We start from the raw sequence: 25051 nt of genomic DNA on the forward strand, positions 1-25051 counted from the left end.
TTTTTTTTTTAGTGGGGTTTTTTTTTTTTTTTTTTTTAGTGGCGGAAACGGGCTTCCATAGGATTGCAGTGGCAGGCAGTAAAGTTTTCTTTCTAAATCCATACGTCTGATTAGTGGTAAGATTCTTTGTGTACTACAAAAAATAAATAAATAAATAAATATTTGTGCACTATATGGAAGCCCTACGCCATGCATTATTTTTAAAATGCTTTTTTTCCTTTTTGAGTTCATGTCTTAATAGCTGTAAGATTATTTGTGCATTGGAGCAGCAGGTTTTGATTAAAGGGTTAGTCCACCCAATTAGCCTTTTTCACACTTCCGGGTTTTGTGTATCCGGCGCTCGGCATCGCAGGGTAAATTTACTTCCGGCGACGTCTAAACGTAAGTGTTGTTGTAAGAGACAACATTAAATATATATTTTTGCATTCCCATTTGTTCAAATAGCAAAAGGAAAAACTCCACAATGTTTTCATAACTTTCAAAAGAGGAAATATTTGACCGTCACTCCCACAGCCACTGTCCCAGATAGCACACGTACGTCTGCAAGACGTCTGTTAAAGATCACTTCATCTGGAAAGCATCTGCTGTTTACAAACATCTAATAGACGTCTTTAAGATGTCAGTTTTACATACATTCTAAATCATAAACATCTTAAAGACGTCTTCTAAACGTCTATTTGACATCTGACAGGATACGTCCTATAGACGTATTCCAGATGAGCAAACACCCTAAATAATACGTCTTCCAGACGTAAACACGCACATCAAATAGACGTCTCCGAGATGTACGTGTGCTATCAGGGGTATTACAAACACCCTCACATCAGCGTTAACTAGTTTTTTGTAATTTGATGCAAAGATAATATAATACAAAGTATAATGTTATAAATGTACATAAAAAATGTAAAAATGAAAATATAAAAAACTTTGCCGGATTTACGATGCTGATGACCATTAAAACGCGTCATCACAGTCTTTGAAAAAGTCTAATTACTCACCCTCATGTCGCTCCACACCTTGTAAGACCTTTCTTCATCTTCGGAACACAAATTAAGATATTTTTGATGAAACCCATGAGCCTTGCATCTCGAACAAGCTTGGTGTGTTTGTTGGTGCGTTCCAAACGGGATATATCACCCTCCGAAGGGCACTTTGGAATGAAAACAATCATGGCCGCCATATTGAAGGGTCGTTCCAAACCGAAGTGCTCAAAACTGGCCACTTAAGAGGGCCCTTCGGAATGAAGGATTTCGAAGGGTACAACTGATGGACACTTCTGGCCCCCATGATCCTTTGCACAGGGAAGTTGTTTGGCGTCACAGAAGGCGCCTCCTTGATTGTCTCATCAAGATGACGCTGAAGTGAGTTCCAAAAAAAGAGTTTCAAAGCTCTCACTCCGGAGGGTAAACCCTTTGAAGGGATTAGGACATAGGGATGAGCCCTTCCGAATGGAACGCAGGGATCGAACTGGCAATAGCACTAGATCTGAACTAGCACGTGGTTTGTGCTGTTGGAAAAGGGGTGTGTGTACAGTGTCAACTGCGTAGGAGACTGAATGGGAAGAGAAGAAATTGTTGAATTGTTAACCCTTTAAGGCAAACGTGCTTAGTTTCATAAATGTATCATGCTCGGAAGGCTAATTATACAGCAAATTATAAACAGTCAGCTATTTCAAATGAAAGATGAAGGTTGATATTAATGTTGTACACTAGAGGGAGCCAGGCTGTATAATTGATTTCAATAATTTTCTAACTTCAGATACTTAAGTATGCATAAAAGCAGAGACTGTTTGTGATTTCCCTCCCACATCATGTTGTTTCTAATTGAAGCGCAGTCAGCTCCAGGAGGCGCTGTTAGCCCAAATGAACAGTTAATTGACCTGTGGAACATGCATAAACAGATCTTTGAAATTCAGTTAAAGAGGTGCTACAGATGTCCGATCTCATTGTCTGAGTGTCTTTAGTTTGCTGGGTAGAAGGTTTCCTCCACCCCCAAGCTCTCCCACCTGCTATCTGGACTGATGCTAATTTTAGTCTGCATTATTGATGTCAGCCATGTCTAGTTGCCATGGTTTTAGTTTCTCACTGAACATCACCTGCGAGGTACTACACTAATCTTTTGCTAGGTAACATTTACAAAATAAAGGAATAATCATTCAGTACCTGTACCACTCTAAAGATATTCATATATAAAAATGTTAATTTTATTGTTAGGTTAATGTAAGAAATTGACTTTTTATTCATGTTTTTATTCCTATATATTGTTTTTTTTCCCCTAATATGCTGTGTTTGATGCAGTGTTATTTATATATTTATTAACTTTGAAAAAGCTTTCATTTAGCAAACTTTTCAGTAATTTGATGTGCTTTTTATTAGTTTTTGTTCAAATTTTTGTTTTATTTTATTTTGTTTCATGTTTCAATATAGCTTTGGGTTTTGTTTTGTTTTTCAGTTTTAGTTTTATTAATTTTAGTACTTCAACTACTTTTACCTTTTAGTTAGTTGCCAAAGTCATTTTAGCTTTATTTCAATTAACAAAACCATTTATAATAGTTTTAGTTTCAGTAAAAAACGAAAACAAAACACTGGTTTGATGCCACTAAAGAAGTCCTTTACCTGAAGAGCTACAGTCAGTAGTCACATGGTATTTATTTACAGCTCAGGCGAAAGAAAAAAAGTCAAAAGTATTGGTCTGGTAGTAGCTTTTAAGTTGTCCAGTGCACTATTCAAGAATCATATTACCCATAACTAATTAGTCCAGCAAATTAGTAGCCTATACATTGTAATAATAAAGAGAGCTTGAAGGGCTTTAAGTCGGCATGAATTGGAAGTTGCAATATTTTATTTTTCTTCCCAATTGTGACACATATCCGATACACCAAATCACTTTTTTAACATGACTTCAAACTTGTATGCTATCTTATCACTGTTTTTTTTTTTTTAATTTGTAAAGAACCCCCCATCGGCCCAAAAACGGAATCCGACGGCCTGGCGAAGGTTAACGCGTGTATGCCTTTTCAGTGCCTCTGTGAAGTTCACTTAATTTCACTTGTTTAATCTGACTCCAATTTCAAATGATTCTTATTATTAGGTTGTGTTTCCAATTAGAAATTAATCATTTGTTATGTATTAATTTAGATATTTGATTATTCTGGGTATCTCATATTTTCAATTATTCTTTCATTACGGACCCATATCACTTAGAAAAGTCACTTCGGCCGTTAAGTTCTTTTCACGATCACAAACTCGCCAGCTCTGATCTTAGTCAGAGGGTGCAGAGTATACTAATGCATTTGAGTTGAACCGCCACATGCTTGTTCATACAAAAACACAGTTTTCTTAGTCACGATACTGCAACTTGCTAAGCCAGTTGATAGACAAAAATCAAAAGGTCCCATGATGTGCCCACATGCTTCTTTCATTGAGCCTTTAGTTTTAATCTATCCTGACGCAGATTTGCGGAAATATGGACTCCAATAATCTACTGGTCATAATGATTTCAGAAGAATCCAGAGTAAATCAAATATAACATTTTATTTGTCAAGTAAAAATGTCAATTTCATAGTTGGACAATTCGAAGCCAATTCAGAAATAATGAATGCATAACATCAATTGAAATGCATATACACACAGTGGTGGATTAGTGTTTGAAGACACTTGTCCATCACTGTGTGGGGGTTTCTGGCTACAGAAAATCGCCCACGACTGCTTTGCAATTTACCTTATATACAGACTAGAACAAAAGGGTTATAAATATTTACTACACCAACACCTGTTTTGGGGAAAGAGGAGTGGGTTTTCACAAAAGGCACCACCCAAAAAGAGGACAGAATTTTCCTTAGTTTTCAGTCTTCTTCATAATACCAGTGACAGCTGTGAAATTGAGTCCATTTTACCATTTGAAATGATACCAAACATAAAAAGGGAAAAACAATAGATACACAAGTTACATTATATGTCTTGAAGAATTTTCAGTGACTTGAGTCAGGGGGAAGGGAAGGTGTGTGTGTGTGTGTGTGTGTGTGTGTGTGTGTGTGTGTGTGTGTGCGTGCGTGCGTGCGTGCGTGCGTGCGTGCGTGCGTGTGTGTGTGTGGTGGGGGAGGCATTGTCCTTTTGGGGTTAGAGCAAGGCGTTGTCCTTTGCTACTTCTTTGAGATCTTTTTTTCCAGATAAGTTGTATTATTTTATTGCAGGATGCTTGATCTCTGTTTTTGTCTAGCAGGAAAATCAAGTCTTACAAATTTAATGTGTTTTGGTTTGCTACTTTTATCAGTGATTTTTTTTTATTTTTTATTTCTCAACAAGCTTATCTTTTGTCACGATAAGCATAAGCTTCTTGTGGCGCTTTGAAATGGATTGTTCTAGGACCTTTTGATGTAGTGAAAGGAAATCAAGTTAGATCCTGATGTGTCCCGGACTGTAGCTCTAAGCAATACCTTGGGTCGATTAAGGATAAAGAATGTTCCCATTTTGTTCTAGCGCTGTGGAGGCAAATGTGCAATTGCCTTTTTTATGCAGCTCACATTTAGTTTTACAACACTGTGAGTTTCCTGAAAGTCTTCAATTAATGCAGAGGTCTGTTTGGATATTATAGTGGTCCTGTTTTGGTAAATTGCACAGGGAGTTGAGTTTTATCCCCCTTTTCTAGTGTTTTGTCATGCCTTGTTATTATCAGCCTTTCTGTGCAGGAGGCTTCTGTTGTTTCGTGGAGGTGGGTAATATGCTTATTGACTAAAGTGGCCATTAAACCGGCACTTAGTAACCTGGCAGTGACACGCAGCACAACTCTCAATCATAGTTTGCAGATGCCGCATCATTTCTCCTCCGCACTTTAGAGTCAAACATACACATGAGGAGTGAGTGGCTACCTGCCTCAAGTGGATGAGGGAAGGATTCTTGCAGGTGTGAGAATCAAAGGGATTTTTTAAAGAGGGGCACAGCACCCACTCTTCAGTCAAATGGAGATTTGGTGTGGGGGTAGAAAGTGTTTCATTTTTTATGTCAGGACCTAAGCCGAGTGCTATCACTGCAGGCACTGATTTCTAATTTCCCTTGATGGCATACTTCAAAGATCCAATCTATACTTGTCTTCTATCTTACTGTACTGCTCTGTCTAATGCTTGGCCTCCAATGAAATGTGCTGGCCCTTCATTTTCAGTGACATGGAAAATGTTTCACTGCTCATGAATGCTAAGGTGGCCACAGCTGGAGGAAGCAGATATGCTTGAAGTTATTATGCCAATATGAGGTTTTTTAGCCTGCTGTGATTTCAGCCGCCATTGTGCTGAGCTGGGCATGCAGCTGAATATTAAGTCACAAGATATTCTTCATTTTCCCTGCTAAATGATTTTGATGGTCTCAAGAGATCCAAGTGTGGTGTGAAGTTTATGGTGTATTGGCAAATTACAGCTTCAGGCAGATTTTCGTATATACACAATCACACTTTTAAAATTCTACAAGGACATGTACACTTTATTAAGTTTTTAGTCTTATAGATTCATACTTAAAGATCATACTTTAAGACACTTCCCCCGCGGTTTCACAGAAAAGCTAGTCCTAGACTAAAATGCATGTTTGAGCTGTTTTAACTGAAAGCAACTTGCACTGTGCCATTGTTTTGTCTCAAGATGCACACCAGTGAGGTTTTTTTTTCTAAGGCACATTTATAAAAGCCACTTAAATGCCCAAATTGAACTAAAGCCTGATTCTGGTTTAATCATCCTGTCTGGGACACCAGGCCTTCTTGTCACACATCTTTTAGTTTATCACCCATATATCTGTGATTATGTGTCATTTCTGGACTCCTCATGTCACAGTTTGCCTTATAAAAAAGCACATCCTCATATTCCAGTGTCACCACATGCTATTTTCATCCACAATTTCTTGAAATTAATGAGAGCTCATTTTAAAATATTCTTCTATGCATTGGGCTCACCAGTTTGCCATTTGAAATGCATATGAAATGATGGAATGTCCCTCTTTGTGATACTTGAAAAGCCTTAAAGGGATAGTTCACCCAAAAATGAAAATTTGATGTTTATCTGCTTACCCCCAGGGCATCCAAGATGTAGGTGACTTTTTTTCTTCAGTAGAACACAAATGATGATTTTTAACTGCAACCGCTGCAGTCTGTCAGTCAAATAATAGGAGTGAATGGGAACTTCTACTATAAGAGTAAATAAAACTTGCTTAGACAAATCCAAATTAAACTCTGCGGCTCGTGACAAGCCCTGTCAGAGCGGCTCTGATCGCGCTCTGACAGCGGAAGTGATGTCTTGCTCTTATATTTCAATGAGTGCGAGACATCACTGCCGTTGTCAGAGCGCGATCAGACCTCACTAACAGAGTGCTGAACGCAGTTGGACATAGTGGTGTATTAGAGGTAAAAAATGATATAAATACTGTTCGGTTTCTCGCACAAACCGATCGTTTCGTGTCTTAGGACATCAATGTGTCGTCACGAGCCGCAGGGTTTAATTTGGATTTGTCTAAGCAAGTTTTATTTACTCTTATAAAAGAAGTTCCCATTCACTCCTATTATCTGACTGACAGACTGCAGCGGTTGCAGTTAAAAATCATCATTTGTGTTCTACTGAAGAAAAAAAGTCACCTACATCTTGGATGCACTGGGGGTAAGCAGATAAACATCAAATTTTCATTTTTAGGTGGACTATCCCTTTAAGAATTTGTTTTTTGAATTTAACAAAAATGACTTGACAGAATGTTTTGGATTAAGTAATACTAACAGTTAGTTCAAATCTGACTGGCTAAAAGCATTCCAGTAGTGTTGTTACAAAGCACAAAGTCCACACCAAAGTAATTAATCTCTTCAGCAGAAACACTTCATTTCCGTATTTTTGTAGGCCAAACCAGAAGTTAGAATCACCCTGGTTTTTCTGTGATGACGTTTAATGTTCCAGACAACCTCTGTAGTCCTATTTAGCCACATGCTAGTAACAACCTTTTTCAAGACAAGTAAAAGCTTTAAAAAATATATCAAAAGTTAGGGTTTTACAATGTATTATATGTTGTAGAATAAAACGTATCTTGAGCTTAAGTATTTAACCAAAAACCTGTTCAAAAAAGCCCTTTGACTTCAGGACGACTGGAAGTGTTAAAAATGCTAACTCGCTTCTTGGTTTTGGCCTACAAAAATATGCAGCACTCTATTATATCCGTGACTTATTCAAGTCACCATGTTACACATTTAATGCCTGCCTATTGCTTTGATCCACCCTCAAAGAACAGCTGGGTCAGTGAATTTGCTATGTGTCTATTCGCTGCAAGGGCAAAAAAGCATTGTATGGACATCCAAAACAGATGCCGTATTTACCAAATAGGTATAATGCTGTTCACAGCTGCTAATGAAGCCTCAGCTTCTGAATATCTGATTATGGTAATGGGTATTACATTTCAACACACACTTTAAGCAGCTGACCAATCACAACAGCTTGGGCCATCTGACCAATCAGAGCAGACTGTGCTTTTCAGAAAGCCGGGCTTTAAAGAGACAAGCACTAAAACAGAGTGTTTTAAGCTGAATGTGAAAAGAGATACTGCAGCAATGTGAAGTATGAGAAAAATATAGTCTTTTTTTTTTTTTTTTTTTTTACTTTAATTTATGTAAATGTATTCTAGCAGATGCCAAAATAACATTATGTACTCAATTAGCATTAAATGTATACTGTGGATTAATAACTTAATTCATTTTGTCCATATGGAAAAAAACAAATGGGATTTTTACCTCCCTGTTTAAAAAAGAGATACAATTACTTACCCTGCTGAAAAATCCTGGTCACCAGCATAATTTGCATTGGAAGCAGGATTTGGTGGATCGGACATCAGCTCAATTTTGTTTGAGAAAAGCATAACTATGCTGGTCCACTGGCTAGATTAGCCCTTTACCAGCTCAAACTAACCTGGACCAACATGAAATTCATGCTGGTTTATGCTGGATTTTTCAGCAGGGTATGGAATGATTATATGAATGAGTTTATAAAAGAAGAAATGTGAATCTTGTATTTTTATTAGACCTATATGAATTATTCTCTACCAAAGTTCATTTTTTGTTCTCTATAGTTTTCTTAATAATTTGTGTAGGTGAATAAATTTCTAGCTCTGCATTGACATAATTCCTGTGGGTGGCATTTGCTCTATTATGAAACAGTACTTTGCAGATAATGTTCCTTTCTGTATACTTGTGTGTATCATGGGAGAGTTACCATATGTGACGTTAGTTGAAGGACTTTACTCAGATAAGGCTACTAAGAGATTATATCACACTAATACTAATGCTACCATGTTGTGTGTACATTTTGTGGCTACTTACCTGTGTATTTTCAAAATGGGCTGATAATTGTGCAATAATCCTGCATTTTTAAAACGGAATCAATTGGACTTTAAGGTTCCCTAGAACTTCTTTTTAAAAGATGTAATATAAGTCTAAGGTGTCCCCTGAATGCGTCTGTGAAGTTTCAGCTCAAAATACCCCATAGATTTTTTTTTTAATAAATTTTTTTAACTGCCTATTTTGGGGCATCATTAACTATGCACCGATAGGTTGCGGCCCCTTTAATTCTCGTGCTCCCCCTCCCCTGGAGCTCGCGCTTGCCTTGAACAGCATAAACACAGTTTACACAGCTAATATAACCCTCAAAATGGATCTTTACAAGATGTTCGTCAAGCATGCTGCTTGCATACATCGGATCATGTAAGTATAGTATTTATTTGGATGTATTACATTTGATTCTGAATGAGTTTGAGGCTATGCTGCGTGGCTAAAGCTAACATTACAGTTACGTAACAGTCGGTATTATGTTGAGATTCGACTGTTCTTCGGAGGTCTTTTAAACAAATGAGATTTATATAAGAAGGAGGAAACAATGGAGTTTGAAACTCAGTGTATGTCTTTTCCATGTACTGAACTCTTGTTATTCAACTATGCCAATATAAATTCAATATTTAATTCTAGGGCACCTTTAAGCTACACTCTAAAAAAAAAAGTGCCATATAGCACTAAAAGTGGTTCTTGGCTCATAATCATAGGGGAACCACTTTTGGTGCTATGTAGCACCATATCTTTAAAGGTGCTCTACAGCAACTTTGTCAAACGGTGCTATGTAGAACCCATAAGAGGTGCCATATCGCATTTTATTTCTTCAACAAAAATGGTGCTAAACAGCACCAACAGTGGTTCTTTGGTCCTTTAAAGGGGCTTAACAGGTTCTTTGTACAGCAGTGGTGCTATATAGCACCTTAACCACCCCAAAGAACCGCTGAAGAACCATACAGGGGCTTAACCGGTTCTGTATATGGTAGCGGTGCTATATAGCACCTCAGTCATCCCAAAGAACCGCTGAAGAACTGCTGAAGAACCACTGAAGCACCAAGATTTGGTGCTATACAGCACTTTAAGTGGTTCCTCTATAATTAAGAACCAAAGAACCACTTTTAGTACTATAGCACCTTTTTTTTTAGAGTGTACTGTGTTGACAATCATACATTAAACAAGGCAAAGCAAATAAAGAATATGCTCTCATTATTTCTTAATCATTTAGAATGAAGATAAAGTGCAATTTAGCACTACAGAGAACCAGTGGTCCATGACTTTAACTAGACAGATGTTAACAGCTTTGTGATAAGGGTAGTGGTGCATGACCTCGAATCAGATGTTTTTGGCATTGTGCCTGCAATGACATCTGATATGAAGCAAGGGAGAGCAAGGACAAATGTAAGCTATAAGGAGAGCCTTATTCCATAAATTAACAAGTCCGTCTAAGCTGAAGCAATACTACAACATGGTCCCAGTGACAAATGCAAGCACTTGAGCAACAACACAAGGCCAAACTTGCATTTTTATGACTAGAATGAACCATATGGCCTCTAAGCTTCACAAGATGCCAGTTTGAGACTTTTGGTTCAGATCGTGGAGTACATGTGAGCTTTTGTATTATTTAATTATAATGTGTGGGAGATTATTCAGTGTACTTACATCAGTACATATTAAAGCAATACATTACATTGACAAAATATATGTTTGGTGTTTGAACAACATCCCGACTGCTGCATTGATTATATGATGTGGAAGCTGGTAACTGAATCACTTTGATTGTGTTTGAGAAACACAATACATACATTGGAAGGTTTATTTGTATCCAAGGTTTAAGTAGTGACCTCAGATCTTCTAAAGATGGCAGTATGTTGATCAAGTGTTCTCTGGGGTTGATGACGCAGCTGTTGTCATAGAAACAAATGCCTGGGCTTAGAATGGAGGTGAGCCAAGGTATTATTTGTAACTGGATTAAAAGACAGAGGCTTCCCATGCTCCGTAAACTGTTGTGGAATTACGGAAACAATTAAAGCCTATAATCATAACTCAAAGTGTGGTTTGAGGCTGTATTATTCTTCTTTGCAGCGTTTTACACTTTTTTTTGTTCAACTTTTAAAGACGCTCATGTTCTTACACCTCTGATTAGAACAGGGAATGCATGAATACTGATTTGCCCAATGGATTTAAATGTATGAATTTTACATAGTTTCCTTGTATTTGAACACTGCGGCAGCTGCAAGCTGGCAAGACAGGCAACAGAGCGGCACAAATCCTCCTCCTCAGGTGGTTCATCCTTATTCACTGCTGTGAATATGTCAAGCTACTTTTAATCACCTGAATGCAACATACCGTTTGTGCTACAAGAACCGTGTCTTATGGTAAATGCTTATTTAGACCACATATAATAGTTTTTCCTTCCTTAAGATGTTAACAGTGTTATGACATAAAAATGCTTTTATTTCTTGCATAGCTGCTCAATAATTTCAAACAATTGTGGTCAGACTTGCTTATTAAACACAAATGAGTTTTTGAGTATTAGTAAGAACCTCCCAGGTGTTTTACTGAACATTTATACCATAAAAATAAAAACGAATACTGCAAATTAGCTTCCACAGTGCTTGAAATGAACCACCATGCACTGTTCGAGGTCTCAGAGACCCCAGGGCAATTTTAATACCTTAAAAAATATATATACTTATCATTTAAGTAATGGGTTGATATCTAATGATGATCCCTATAACAGAGGTGTAAAGAGTACCTGAAAACCATACTTGAGTAAAAGTACAGATACCTTGCAGCAAAAATAACTCCATTACAAGTTACAAGTCACCAATTCTAATATGGCTTGAGTAAAAGTCTTAGAGTATCTTATTTTAACAGTACTTAAGTATTTTCCTCATACTGAATGTAGGCTCAACGATACACTCATCCTCAACACCTATGAGACATCCCGGTGGAAATAAAAAAACAATTGATGTAAAAATGAGAAATCATGTTTATTTTCTAAAATGAAAATAAAACCGAATGCCTCAATGTTGCAATAAATCAAGGTTGCAATAAATAAAAGGTCGACACTTAAATGTCTACAAACTCTCAAGTCTCAGTTAAGCACATAAGTGCTCAAAAAGGATATAAGTAAACCAATACCCTTCAAAATGGTTTCATTATAACAGATAAATGAAATAATGTTAAGTAAAATTAAATAGTCAAAGCCTACTTGTACTGGACATGCTGATTTGAGCCTAATCAACTGAAGTAATGACCTCATTTCCTAAATCAAACACCTGTGATTCAGCAACTACAAAATAAATGCACTCGCATTCATGGCAAAATGCACAAGATGTAGTACCTTCAGTGCGCTTAGATGGCGATATCACTTCTTAATAGCAGAAAAAGTTAGGTGTCATGCAAAATGTAATGTGTAATTGTGTATTGGAGTAAAACATTACTTGTTCAAAAATTTAGTCAAGTAGTCTTAGTAGGCTAATACTAAAGACTTAAAGGGATAGTTCACCCAAAAATGAAAATTCTGTCATCATTTACTCACCCTCAAGTTGTTTCAAACCTGTATAAATTTCTTTGTTCTGCTGTACACAAAGGAAGATATTTTGAAGAATGTTTGTAACCAAACAGTTGTGGACCACCATTGATTTTCATTGTATGGAAGAAAAAAAAAATACTATGGAAGTCAATGGTGCCCCACAACTGTTTGGTTTGGAACTACTATTGGTTAGTTTCATGTTAAAGGATTAGTCCACTTTTAAATACACTTTTCCTGGTAAATTTACTCACCCCCATGTCATCCAAGATGTTCATGTCTTTCTTTCGTCAGTTGAAAAGAAATGAAGGTTTTTGAGGAAAACATTCCAGGATTATTCTCCTTACAGTGGATTTCAATGGCTACCAACAGATTGAAGGTCAAAATTACAGTTTCAGTGCAGCTTCAAGGGCTTTAAACGATACCAGATAAGTAATAAGGGTCTTATCTAGCGAATCGATCGGTCATTTTCGAAAAAAATACAACCGTTTATGCTTTATAAACAAAATATCGCCAAGTACTTTCTGCTTCCGCATTCTTCATAACGCTTACGCTGAATGTCCTACGCCTTCCCTATTTAAGTTACAGAAAAAAACGAAACTGGCGCCGCGTTCGTTCCGTAACTTGAATAGGGAAGGCGTAGAACATTCAGCGTAAGCGTTATGAAGAATGCGGAAGCGGAAAGTACGTTCAAGGCGATATTTTGTTTATAAAGCATAAACGGTTGTATTTTTTTCGAAAATGACCTATCGATTCGCTAGATAAGACCCTTATTACTCATCTGGTATCGTTTAAAGCCCTTGAAGCTGCACTGAAACTGTAATTTTGACCTTCAATCTGTTGGTAGCCACTGAAATCCACTGTAAAGAGAAAAATCCTGGAATGTTTTCCTCAAAAACCTTCATTTCTTTTCGACTGACGAAAGAAAGACATGAACATCTTGGATGACATGGGGGTGAGTAAATTTATCAGGAAAAGTATATTTAAAAGTGGACTAATCCTTTAAAAGTGCGTTTGTTTTCCACCAGGTGACAGAAATCCTCCGCTAAAGCATGGCACATTTTATCTCCATGAATGAAAAATATATTGTAGATCTTCTTTAAAGTTAATTTTACTGCACAAATGTAGAGGTTAAAGGCAGGGTAGGTAAAAAATGTATAAAAAACTTTTTTTTCAAAATTTGTTTAAACTTTATTTATATATCAATACATATTTAAAATGTAAGTACTCTGAAAAAGAAAGTATAAAAATCGAGTGTCTGTAGACCTCTCACGACTGTTTTAAAGACAGCTCATTATTTCCATTCACTCCACCCCCTCCCTTCTGGGCTCCTTCCAAAGCCACGCCCCCAAAACGCATGAACGTGCGACTCCGACCACTGAGCTGGAAGACGCATTATTTACCTGAGACGAGCGGAGAGGAAGGAGCACAGTGCATGTAGTGACATCATGTCAGAATCACATGTAATAAAAATAACTTTATAATTATGAAGATAAACATAATTTAATTCGCTAACAAGTTAGTTATCTATAAGGCAAAGCTAAAAACAGGTTGCATGATACACGTTTTTCCATTACCATCATTTACACTGTGATGAAGATGAATTTCGTGTTAGATTCCTAACATATACGTTGTTCTACAGATAAACAGAGTAACATACACTCAAATATCAACTCACAACTGCATTGCAGACACAAAATAATAACACACACATACAACAAAGTGTGTACGACACACACAGATACAAGATAAAGACATCAGTAAACATAGGTAGAGAATATAAAAACAAAACAAAGGCGAAAAAAAACGTGCAGGTAAACTTACAGGTGAACATGGTAAAAGAGTTAGACAGAGGGTAAATATAGTTCTAAGAAAAGTTCCTAGATGCGGAGTAACGTTAGGCCTACTATCTGTTAAACATGTATTTAGTTATCTAAAGCAAAATTATGCACGATTCAACACTATAGCTATCATCTTGAGCTAGGCCTATAGATTATTTATCGTCTCTACTACGGCTCGCTAAGTAATGTTATGTTAGCTATATTACGCAGCTACGTGTGCTAATGACACATGCTTCATGAAAAAAATAAACAAAAAAATATGTATGATCAAAATACAAAAAGAAAGATTTACCTGTCCAGCAGAAATAAAGCCATCAAGGAGTCACTTTTCAGCCCCTTGAGTTCCCTCAGTTCTCGCCATCGCTGGAGAGCCACGCCGATATTAACTCGCGTTTTATTTCTTTGTTTATCCAAAGACTTTTTGTTCATTGCCTTTTCTTGTACTGTTACTGTCTTCCTTTTTTGCCTGGTTTGCCTTCACTAACTGCATAGGCCGGTACTGTGAATTTTGCTTGCTGTTTTTTTTTGGTATTCCTAGGATCCATGCCTCTTGAATTCCCCAAATCAAACGTGCGCGCGCAAGTGGGCAGGTCATGTGTGGCAAAAGGGTGGTTGCCATGGTTGCGAGAGAGTGACAGCCGCCTAAGCCAATCCTATGTTTCGTCCCGGATGGAAATAATGAGCTGTGTTTAATACAGATTAAACGGTCTAGAGTCACTCGATTTTTATACTCTTTTTATCAGAGTTCTTACATTTTAATTATGCATGTGTATATATATAGAAAGTTTAAACAAATTTGGAACAAAATTTCTTACCTACCCTGCCTTTAAAAAATAATAGTGTTTAAAACATTACATGTGTTTAAAAATATATTTGAATGTTTATTCAGGGATTGACTTGATAGGTCCTACTGTTGTTCATGCCTTAGTATACAAACAATATATTAAATTAAAAAAGATTTTAAATTAAACCTACATTGGAAATTAATATTGAAATCATAGAATCGCCCCTGCCTGCCACCCATCAGGTGGCACCCATAAGCACACATCTCAACCACATTCATTGTCTGGCCTCAAGGTGGACCAAGGACTACCTAACTGACTACTTACCTCCAGCAATTTATCCTGCAAACTCCTAGCAATCTCCCTTGTATTCTTCCTGCTTCTCCACGCTCCAACGCTCATCTCTGCATCACCTGTAAGTGAAGAAATAGTCAGTTGTACTCAACGGGATCCTTCCTCCTCTTACCAATGAGGTGTGTGCTTTTCACAATCCACTGCTCAGCAACCGTGATCTCTGTCACCATCTGCAAAACAGTAAATCTTCATTCATCTGCCATTATCCTCGACCTGCCAATAGACTGTTTACTGACCTGTTATGCTCAATCCATCATTGCTGCCTTGTTTGATTTCACTATAACTTGTTTGAGTCTGGTATATCCTAACAGATCCTGGTATATCTTGAAAATGTTGATGAAAAGTTAAAAAGCATACTGCATGACTGGAGAGAGTTCAGAGAGGAATCGGTTCTGTACTGCTGTGAGGAGAAATTAGATCAATCAATGAGAAACATATACTGGACGCATTATACGTTTCTCATTGATTGCTCTGATTTCTCCTCACAGCAGTACAGAATTGATTCCTCTCTGAACTCTCTCCTTTTTCAACTTTTCATCAACATTTTCATAACCTTCTTCCTCAGTCATGTGACTCATCCCAGACAGAAAATTTACTTGTAATTATTTTGCTTTTAAAAAATGTTATTATGCAGTCATTGTAAGAATGAATGTGTCATTTTCCCTTCATAGAGCTTCTGCTCTAATCTGTAGACACTCTTTGTGTGAAGCCTATCAATTTCAAATCTCTTTATGTAGCGTTTGAGTAATTACGACAAATAACCCTGTAATCTAAAAGATTATTCGCCATTTGCAGATCCATGAAGGTGATAAATTGCAAGCAGCAGACTGATTTTTTATGTTTTATAGAGCGTTTTTATGAATAGACATACTGTATGAAACAGTGCTGTCTTCAAGACCGAGTAAACAGAAATACATTAACTGTTTGAAATAATATTTAAATACTAGTTATAATTTAGTTATAGTAATGAAATGTACAGCCTTTGGATATAAGAAGAATGCTTTAATTTTACAATATTTGGAGATTTACTGAGACATGTAGAAAACATTTTTGAAGAGTAGCTTGCCGGTTCTCAGGATAAGTCAGCTGTTATCGCCTTCTTGCCTCTTTGATTGAAGGGCTTGAGGAAATCGAGCAGTACCTACACCAGAGGAAGACCCCCGGGAGGGAGTGATGCCAACTCTTTGCACAGCTTAGCTTGTTTGTTTTGGAAGAATTCTCATTATCTCCAAATGGACTCTCAAATGTCAAGACTGTCAAATAAGTGATATTACATTGTGCTGATACACGCTGTTGACTGGCATGTTGACTGGAGGTACAAATGAAGTTGAAGGATTACTTAAATCTCGTAAATAATTAGTTTATCTCTGCTGTTCTTATTATTGGCGTTAATACTTTAATATTTATTAATACTTTGATCAGACTTTTACATTGTAGAAAGGATTTCTATTTCAAATAAATAGTATTCTTTTGAACTTTCTATTCATCAAAAAGACTGTTTTCAACATTGATCATAATAATAAATATTTCTAGAGCACCAAATCAGCATATAAGGATGATTTCTGAAGGATCATGTGACACTGAAGATTGGAGTAATGATGCTGACATCACAAGAATTACATTTTTTAAAACAGTTATTAAAATTGTAATAATATTTCACAAAATTGCTGTTTTTACTGTATTTTGACCAAATACATCTTACCCTAAATGTTTGAACAGTACTATAATGTATATTCATACTGTATAATTCTATAATTCATTTAAACTTAAGTCAAACAGCATAATGAATCTGAACTATTAAGGCTGGTTGCTTGTAGTACGTTCAGGCTCCCTGAAACCCATTAACTACAAATGCCCTTTAATAAAATCAACGGATTACACTAATCAACATTAAAAGACTTAATTTTCCTTAGAAAGGAATCTACAGTGACCCATTCATCTTTAGAGAATCTGTACGTATGTTTGTATGTATAAGCGTCTCTTAGTTACTGAAAGGCCCACACCAATAATAGAATTTATTTAGTTGCATCCTTTTCTGATGATGAAAGCTAGAGGCAGATAGACGTTTGAGGGATGAATCGGACAGCTGCAGTGGAAGAGTCTTTTGATTACACAGTGCTTGATGAATTTCATGGTCATTGTTTGTTCTCATAAAATCGACTTGCATTTGCTTTACTCTGAAAAATTACTTTTTGTAACTAGTATTGCTTTATAAGATCCATCAAAATTACATCTGAGGAGTACCAGTAATAGAATTTAAATCTTTTTTTTTTCTTTTTTCAAAGGAAAAAAAAAATAAGTCATGGCAGATCTGAACCAATCCCAGCATTAAAATCCACAGTTGTGAAAGCCTAATTGATTTGTATTATGTTTTGTTGTATTTGCTGTTCTCAAAATTTGGGGTGGCAGATTTAAATTTGCGCACTTCTGGGGGGTCCCTCACCAGCCGAGCAACTGCCTTTGGGATGAATGGGAGTACTAACAGGTAGCTTTAGAATTATAGACCTCCTTCGAGGTCACTGGTGTTAGTGACAGATGTTACTGTTCGTTATCAATATAAATCTCCCATGATGCATTTCCAATGAGGAGGATAGGTCATCAGTATGTAATCCTCAATTAAATGGCTACCAACTGCTTCCACAGCTGTACAGGTTGCACCTTATTGACATACCACCCCCGACCAAGTCTGGTGGCCAAACCAGATCAATAAACTTGCCTATGCTGGTCCAGGAACACTGAACTTGTGCTGCCATTTACAGACCCCAGCATGGCGAGACCCCTGCTGCTTAAGCGAGATAAGCTGATGAGATAGAGGATGATGGGGCACTTGGCAGGTCCATCCTGTGGAAGTGTGTCTTGTGAGCGTGTTCACTGATTAAACCAGACTTCCTTTTGAGAAACTAACAAAAGAAATGATTCCTTTTCTCACTTTGTTAAAGATGATAAACTGAGCTTCTCTTTAAGTTCATGTGTACAGATACTGGAATACATCTTTGTCATCTTTTTTTTATTCTCTTTATGGTAAAGTAAAATCACAAGAAATGGATATATTTACAGTTTTGTATAGTGTATATATATATAGAGAGAGAGAGAGAGAGAGAAATCATTATTTGTACTGTTAACTAAAATGTTAACTAATTAATTTTTCTAGTTCTTGAATCCGATTGGTCAAGCTGCATTCTAAGAATTTCTATATAACAGTCTAGCAGTGCTGTTTGTATCACTCCACTTTGTGTTTGCTTGTTTCAGAAAGAGTCTGTGCATGATTAGTGGAGAATTCAGTGACTCCTTCCACAAGTTAAATCATTACGCAAGTAGGTGGCAACAAGTGACTGTCTTTATGAGTGAATCATTGAATCATTTACTCAACAGATTTGTTCGAAAACATTAATTAATGAACAAAAGGGGTATTTCTTTCTTTCTTTATTTTCTTTAATTTCTTTATCTTCATAGCACAATAACAAATAAACCTTTTTTTTTAAACTCAAACCAAATTTTACCTTTTATTCCAAACAACCCATCACCCTTTAGTCTTAATACAATCAATCTTTTAACCCACCCTCACATTCACTCTTGTTCATCCTCATATCCTTTTAGTAACTCGTTTTTATACAACTTTTTAAACTGTTTAAAGTTTGTACAATATTTTAACACCTGCTCCAAATTATTCCACAACCTCACCCCACATATAGTGATGCACATACTTTTTAGAGTAGTTCTTATGTTGAGCTTTTTAAAGTTTAATTCATCTCTCAAATTCATTACACACTGATTCATTCAGTAACACCACTCTTTGGTAGAAACTAAGCTTTTTGAAACTCCAAATCAATTAAACCAGTCGCCTTTCAAAATGATTAAAGTGTTTGAAACACCACACGCTGATGGCACCTGCAGGTCAAAACACTGTAAATGTATTGAAAAATGCATCAAAAAGCATGAAAACACCATTTACAAACTAATTGCACATGTTTTCTTTATTAAATGCAATCTACAAATCATTAAATACCATATAGCTTGAAGTGTAAATAAAATAAAATTAGGGCTTGATTTAAATGTAAATATAAAAAACTTGTTTTTGTGTTTATGGAGGGCTTGGCTAATAAGAGATAATTAACAATAAGTGATAATTAACTACTAATTTTACTTTTTAAAGTATAAAATGTGTCATTTAAATGCTTTATGACTTTTAAATGCTTTTGTCTAAAGTGTTAATATGTCGTAATTGCATTTTTACTAGTAACATATGAATTAAAGAGCTCAAATTGTAATTGTCACTAGTACGAATTAAATTAGAGAGCTCTAATTCAATTGTTAAAATGTAATTACAACAAGTAACGCTGAGAACATCAAAGGCTAATTCGGCTTGCCATACCTAATCCTATATCCTAAAATAGCTATGAGTGAATGAAGAAATCTCTGAGCTTCCATATGTCATCGTTAAAATACTTTATAACACAGACCCATCTGGAGGAAACTTGGGCTTGGTGTAATTATGAACCCAAAATGCTCAGCCTCTGAAATAAATCTGAATCAAGCTTTGCATTTCAAAGGGAAGTTGAGTCACCTGTTCTCAGACTACAATCAGTAGGCTATTTCATGCATGAATGTAATAAGATCTATTTCAGATTGCTATCATTTGCCAAGATTCTGTCCTAAAAGATTATATCCCTTTGAATGAAATTTTTATGTCAAGTGCCACAGTAGATGTCAAATACAATTAAACCATAGTGTGAAGAGACTATACTTTGTTCGAGCAGTGGCATTATTAAAATGTATGAACATCTGTGGAGTTTATAGGTATGCTTCCATCAATGCAGATAATCTGACAATAATCAGTCTATTCAGTAAACTAATTAATAGTATAATGTTATCAAGCTGTATTAGGCCTAAGTTGCTTAAGTTAGCAATTTACATAAAGAGGAATAACATTTTTGCAAAAACTATATGATCACTATATGAAAAACTGATGTTATCATAAAGTTAATTTTTTTAGATCTTTTACTGGCCATTACAGGATCAGAGCACCACATTTATTGCATTACATGATTTGACCATAACACAAGATCACTAAACACTGTTCTTTTCTCTCAAATAGAATTACCAAGTAATACTACACTTAAAAAGGAAGGGTTATACTACTCAACACAACAGGAACCGGTAATTGTCTTTTTTCCTAATTCAATTGACTCCTCACTAATGAGCATTTGTTTAAAACAACGGCAAAAGCAAACATCGATCAACATGCTAAATCAAAATGACATCTTGTCTGTATCTTTATAAACAATAGCTTTATCTCTTAGAGAGCTACTGAGATGGGAGACATTAAGGTGATGAATAACAGCAATACTTTATACTCTCAGAGCCCTGCTAAATCTATAGCACACACTCACGCACACATGTAAATCCATGTGCACATTTACAAAAACTCACAAATGCATAACTCTACCCAGGTTGTCTTTCATATGATGAAATAATTTAAATGAATAGTCTATTTGAATATATAAAGATTTTTCTTTGAGCTTAAAAGGCAACTTTTTCAGTATTGGTTGAGCATTTGCTGTAGTTGAGTCAGTTGGTTTTTGTTCCTGATGATCTTTCAAGGACCCAGTTTTTGCCTGAAGAACACAGGCAGGCCCATTTAAAATGCATTGAAGTGTAGCATGAACCGAACAAAATCCAAGGATACTATCTAGTTTTGAAGGATCTTTTCTATAATGGAAATATTTATCGGAAAATGTAGTCTTGGCTGTTCAGCTCACGGTCCTGGTATTTGGCATTAACATAATTTGTGCACTGTATCGTAATCTGCTTATTAAGAACCTATCTGCTATCAGTATAAATATTGCATTTTAGCTATGATGAATAAGAAAAAAGTAATGCAGAAACATGCACTGAATTTCATTAGACATGAAAAGAAAGACATGATCTTTTACAGGAAGTATTTATAGGATCAGAAAGTGAATATGCCCATGTTCCCTGAGGAAGTTGCTGTGTTTAATTGATTTTATTCAGTTTAGATTGGCTGACATTAAATTAGCACTCTTTTACTCTTTTCATTGCCTTTCTGAAAACCACAGAGAGCTGTTACTATTGACAGAAAAGGCTATACATTTTATTAGGTAGACAGAATGCAGCTAGTTATGAAACAAATCCCTTTCCTCAGGAAACAGTCTATCGACTACTTCTTAATGAAGATAAACAGATTTGTGGGTAAAATGATTACTGGGTTGTTTGACGCTGTGCTTGGGCTGTTTCCTTTTCCACTTAGCTGCTTATGGCTTTTTAAGACCTGTATTGATCATAGTGGTCCATGTATTTCTTTAGCAATGGCTAGTAAGTCTAGAAGTACATAAGTAACCGCAAATATTATAATTTGTTTTTTAAAAATAAATGAAGATAGACTGAAACATGTAAATAGGTTAAAATGTATCTAAATCTAATCTAAAATATATCACCCTGTTAATTACAGTAATCATAATAAATTAATACAATTGTTTTGTTCTTCAGAACATAAGAATAAAACTAGGTTTGGTGTATGTAAGTGTTACTAAAGATTTCTGGCTCAGTGCATGAGAAAGAACTCATTTTGAGAAAACAGCCTTTAAAGATGTGTATTGTAACTGAAATCTACTGACTAGCCCCAAACCTCTAAATTAATCAGTGCGTTAAAAAACAAAACAACAACAAAAAACAATGATTTTGCCTGTTGTGTCTTGTCTTAAAAATTCAACCCTTCTTCTTGGGCTTTTCTTATCTCATGCAGTTTGGATTTTCAATAGGATTTTCATTGAGGAATTTCTACTTATCTCTGCATTAAATTCTTCCATATAACCTGTGAAGAGTTTTTTGAATACTTGACACAGTTCTGGAAATAGCTGTATTACTTTACATAATATTTAATGTATTATTTGTTTGGAATTTCAAATTTTTGTTTTTAATGATGTAGTGTCTTCTTCCCCGAAGAAGAATCACTCTCAAAGTCTTGATGCCAAAAGATAGACTTTATTATCAGAGATACAAAGCAGAGTTGGTTTGTAATGTTGTCTCTGACAGTCTTATATACAGTTTCCATACACTCAATTCAAGGTAGTGTTAATGTATTTCATATATGCCAAAATATAAGTACAACAAGAGATCTCAGTTCATTACATGCTTTCTCATATGATGATATAGGGAGCACAAAGAGTCTGCAGTTCATTATATATGAGCTTAAAGGGGTGGTCTGATTATGATTTCACTTTTTTAACTTTAGTTAGCGTGTAATTTTGCTGTTAGAACATGAACAACATCTGCAAAGTTACGATGCTCAATGTTCAATGCAAAGGGAGATATTTTCTTTTAAAGAATTCTCTGTTTAAGGATTACAACAAATAGCTGGTAGGGACTAATGGATAAGGATTACAACAAATAGTTGGTATGTCACTAACCCGGGACTTCTTCCCGGGTTAGTGACATCAATAACCCTAAAATTTACATAAACCCTGCCCCCGAGAACATGCAAAAAGTAGGCAAGGCCATGTTGTGCTGCTTTAGAGAAGAGGAAGAGTTGTTGTAGAGTGTTGTTGCCATGCCGTCATTTTATGCCGGACTGCTTCAATTCAACGCTGGATTTGCACAAAAGAATAATATGACGGCACATGCTAGTCAATGAGTTGAATCAACTCCACAGCAACTACATAAATTTATCTACTAACGATTCAAAAACATCCAGTTGCATTCTAAAAGTTGTAACTTCTTCCTGAGTCTCTCCATCAGTGTCTAACTCCGGTTTGAACAGTGTAAGGCTGAACACCGTTACTGACAATCGTCATTTTTGCTGCGTGATATTCTCCAGCTTTGTTGTTGTTGAGCAACTGAAGCGCGAGCTGTTAAAGCTCCACCCTCTTAGGGGCAAATTTGACAAAATATAATAAATGATCTGTGTGGTATCTGAAGCTGAAACTTCACGGACACATTCTGGGGACACCAGAGACTTATATCTTGTAAAAGGGGCAATATAGGCCCCGGTTAAGATCATCGCATGACAGATTATTATATAGCTGAGCATAAGATCATCACATGTCTTCTCTTTGTAGCTACTCATCATATGTGAGCACATACACAGTTGACTATAATAGTAGAATAACTTGTTAATGTAAATGGCTATATTCATATTGATTATGCTTAATTTATATTCTGATTAATAGAAATCTTCCACAGTAGTACCAAAATTTGCAGCACTCTTAGTGTTTCACAGAATTTTATCATAATAAAGATAGACTTTGAAGTGATTTTTATTTTTGGAGCTAGCCAACCAGGAAATCACAGTCCAGGTCACTGCTGTGAAATATTTCACGCTCCAAAGACAGATTGTGCTAGCATAAAACAGCTGAACTGTTTTTTAATATGCTGGAAGCAATCTTTTTGACTCTTCTCATATAGTGAAGCTGTGCCCTTTTAATAACATGAGAAGGTAGAAGCAGCCATCTGGTGATAGTATAATAATGAACAGATGCGTCTTCACCAAGATCACGTTGCCTTTGTGACAGCACATTCTGTAGTGCTTGTTATCCAATGAGTAACCCAACAAATATATCAAAACATTTACTACCATTCAACATTAGTCATTACTCCAGTCTTTAGTAATCATTCTAATATGCTTATTTGCTGCTCATTAAAACACATTTCTTATTATTACCAATGCTGAAAACGGTTTTGCTGCTTACTATTTTTTTTTTTTTAGAAACTGGTGCATTTTATTTTTTTTTCAGTAGTTTTTGATGAATAGAGAATTCAAAAGAAAAGTTTTTTTTTTTTAAATAGAAATCTTTTGTAACATTATAAATGTCACTTTTGATCAACTTATTGTGTCCTTTCTGAATAAAAGTATTAAAGGTGCCATAGAATTGAAAATTGAATTTACCTTTGCATAGTTGAATAACAAGAGTTCAGTACATGGAAATGACATACAGTGAGTCTCAAACACCATTGTTTCCTCCTTCTTATATAAATCTCATTTGTTTAAAAGACCTCCGAAGAACAGGCAAATCTCAACATAACACAGACTGTTACGTAACAGTCGAGATCATTAATATGTACGCCCACGATATTTGCATATGCCAGCCCATGTTCAAGGCATTAGACAAGCCAGTATTAACATCTGGATCTGTGCACAGCTGAATCTTCAGACTTTATGCAGGTAAGCAAGCAAGGACAATAGCAAGAAATGGCAGATGGGGCAATAATAACTGACATGATCCATAATAACATGATATTTTTAGTGATATTTGTAAATTGTCTTTCTAAATGTTTCGTTAGCATGTTGCTAATGTACTGTTAAATGTGGTTAAAGTTACCATCGTTTCTTACTGTATTCACGGAGAGTTCATTCAAAGTCATGTCGTTATTTTCATTATTAAACACTTGCAGTCTGTATAATTCATAAACACAACTTCATTCTTTATAAATCTCTCCAACAGTGTGTATTGTTAGCTTTAGCCCGTTAGCCACGGAGCATAGCCTCAAACTCATTCAGAATCAAGTGTAAACATCCAAATAAATACTGTACTTACGCGATTAGACATGTTGTATGACGAACACTTTGTAAAGATCCATTTTGAGGGTTATATTAGCTGTGTGAACTTTGTTTATGCAATGTATTATAGAGTCGCGAGCTTGGGGGCGGGAAGCGCAAGCATTTAAAGGGGAAGCGAGCTGAATCGGCGCATTTCTAATTAAGCCCCAAAATAGGCAGTTAAAAAAATGAATTAAAAAAAAAATCAATGGGGTATTTTGAGCTGAAACTTCACAGACACATTCAGGGGACACCTTAGACTTATATTACATCTTATGAAAAAGTGTTCTAGGGCACCGTTAATATCTTTAAAAAAAAAGATAAAGATAAAAGAATCTGACCCCAAACCATTAAATGGTAAATAAATCATCTAAATAATTGTGAGAGTGTGACTTGTAATTTATTTGATGCAAATGCAAAAACATGAAAGCCTGAAAAAGCCTCTAGAGTTATTTCAAATTAAAATGATTACAAATGCACAAAATTCCCCCTTAAGATGTGCTTAGCCTTCTCGTCTTTGAAGACGGACCATCTGTTGTGTAATTTGTGCTGTTTGTCTGGTACATACTTGGCCATACTGACTCATACAGACTCACTGAGTGATACTGTTGTTCATGCAGACCTTTATGTCACCTGTTTCTTCAGCAGATTATTC

At 35.9% G+C, this 25051-nt stretch overlaps 1 protein-coding gene across 1 annotated transcript in view; it reads left to right on the forward strand.

The window, feature by feature from the left end:
- The first annotated feature begins 310 nt into the window (after positions 1 to 310).
- acod1 (aconitate decarboxylase 1) overlaps positions 311 to 25051 on the forward strand; it is a 42157-nt gene continuing 17416 nt past the window's right edge. Inside the window, exon 1 of the mRNA XM_048194168.1 lies at positions 311 to 381. The gene's annotated coding sequence lies outside the window, so the exon portion shown is untranslated. The remainder of the gene's footprint in view (positions 382 to 25051) is intronic.

Source organism: Megalobrama amblycephala, linkage group LG6 (assembly GCF_018812025.1).
Source record: "Megalobrama amblycephala isolate DHTTF-2021 linkage group LG6, ASM1881202v1, whole genome shotgun sequence".
In the NCBI taxonomy this organism is placed as follows: domain Eukaryota; kingdom Metazoa; phylum Chordata; class Actinopteri; order Cypriniformes; family Xenocyprididae; genus Megalobrama; species Megalobrama amblycephala.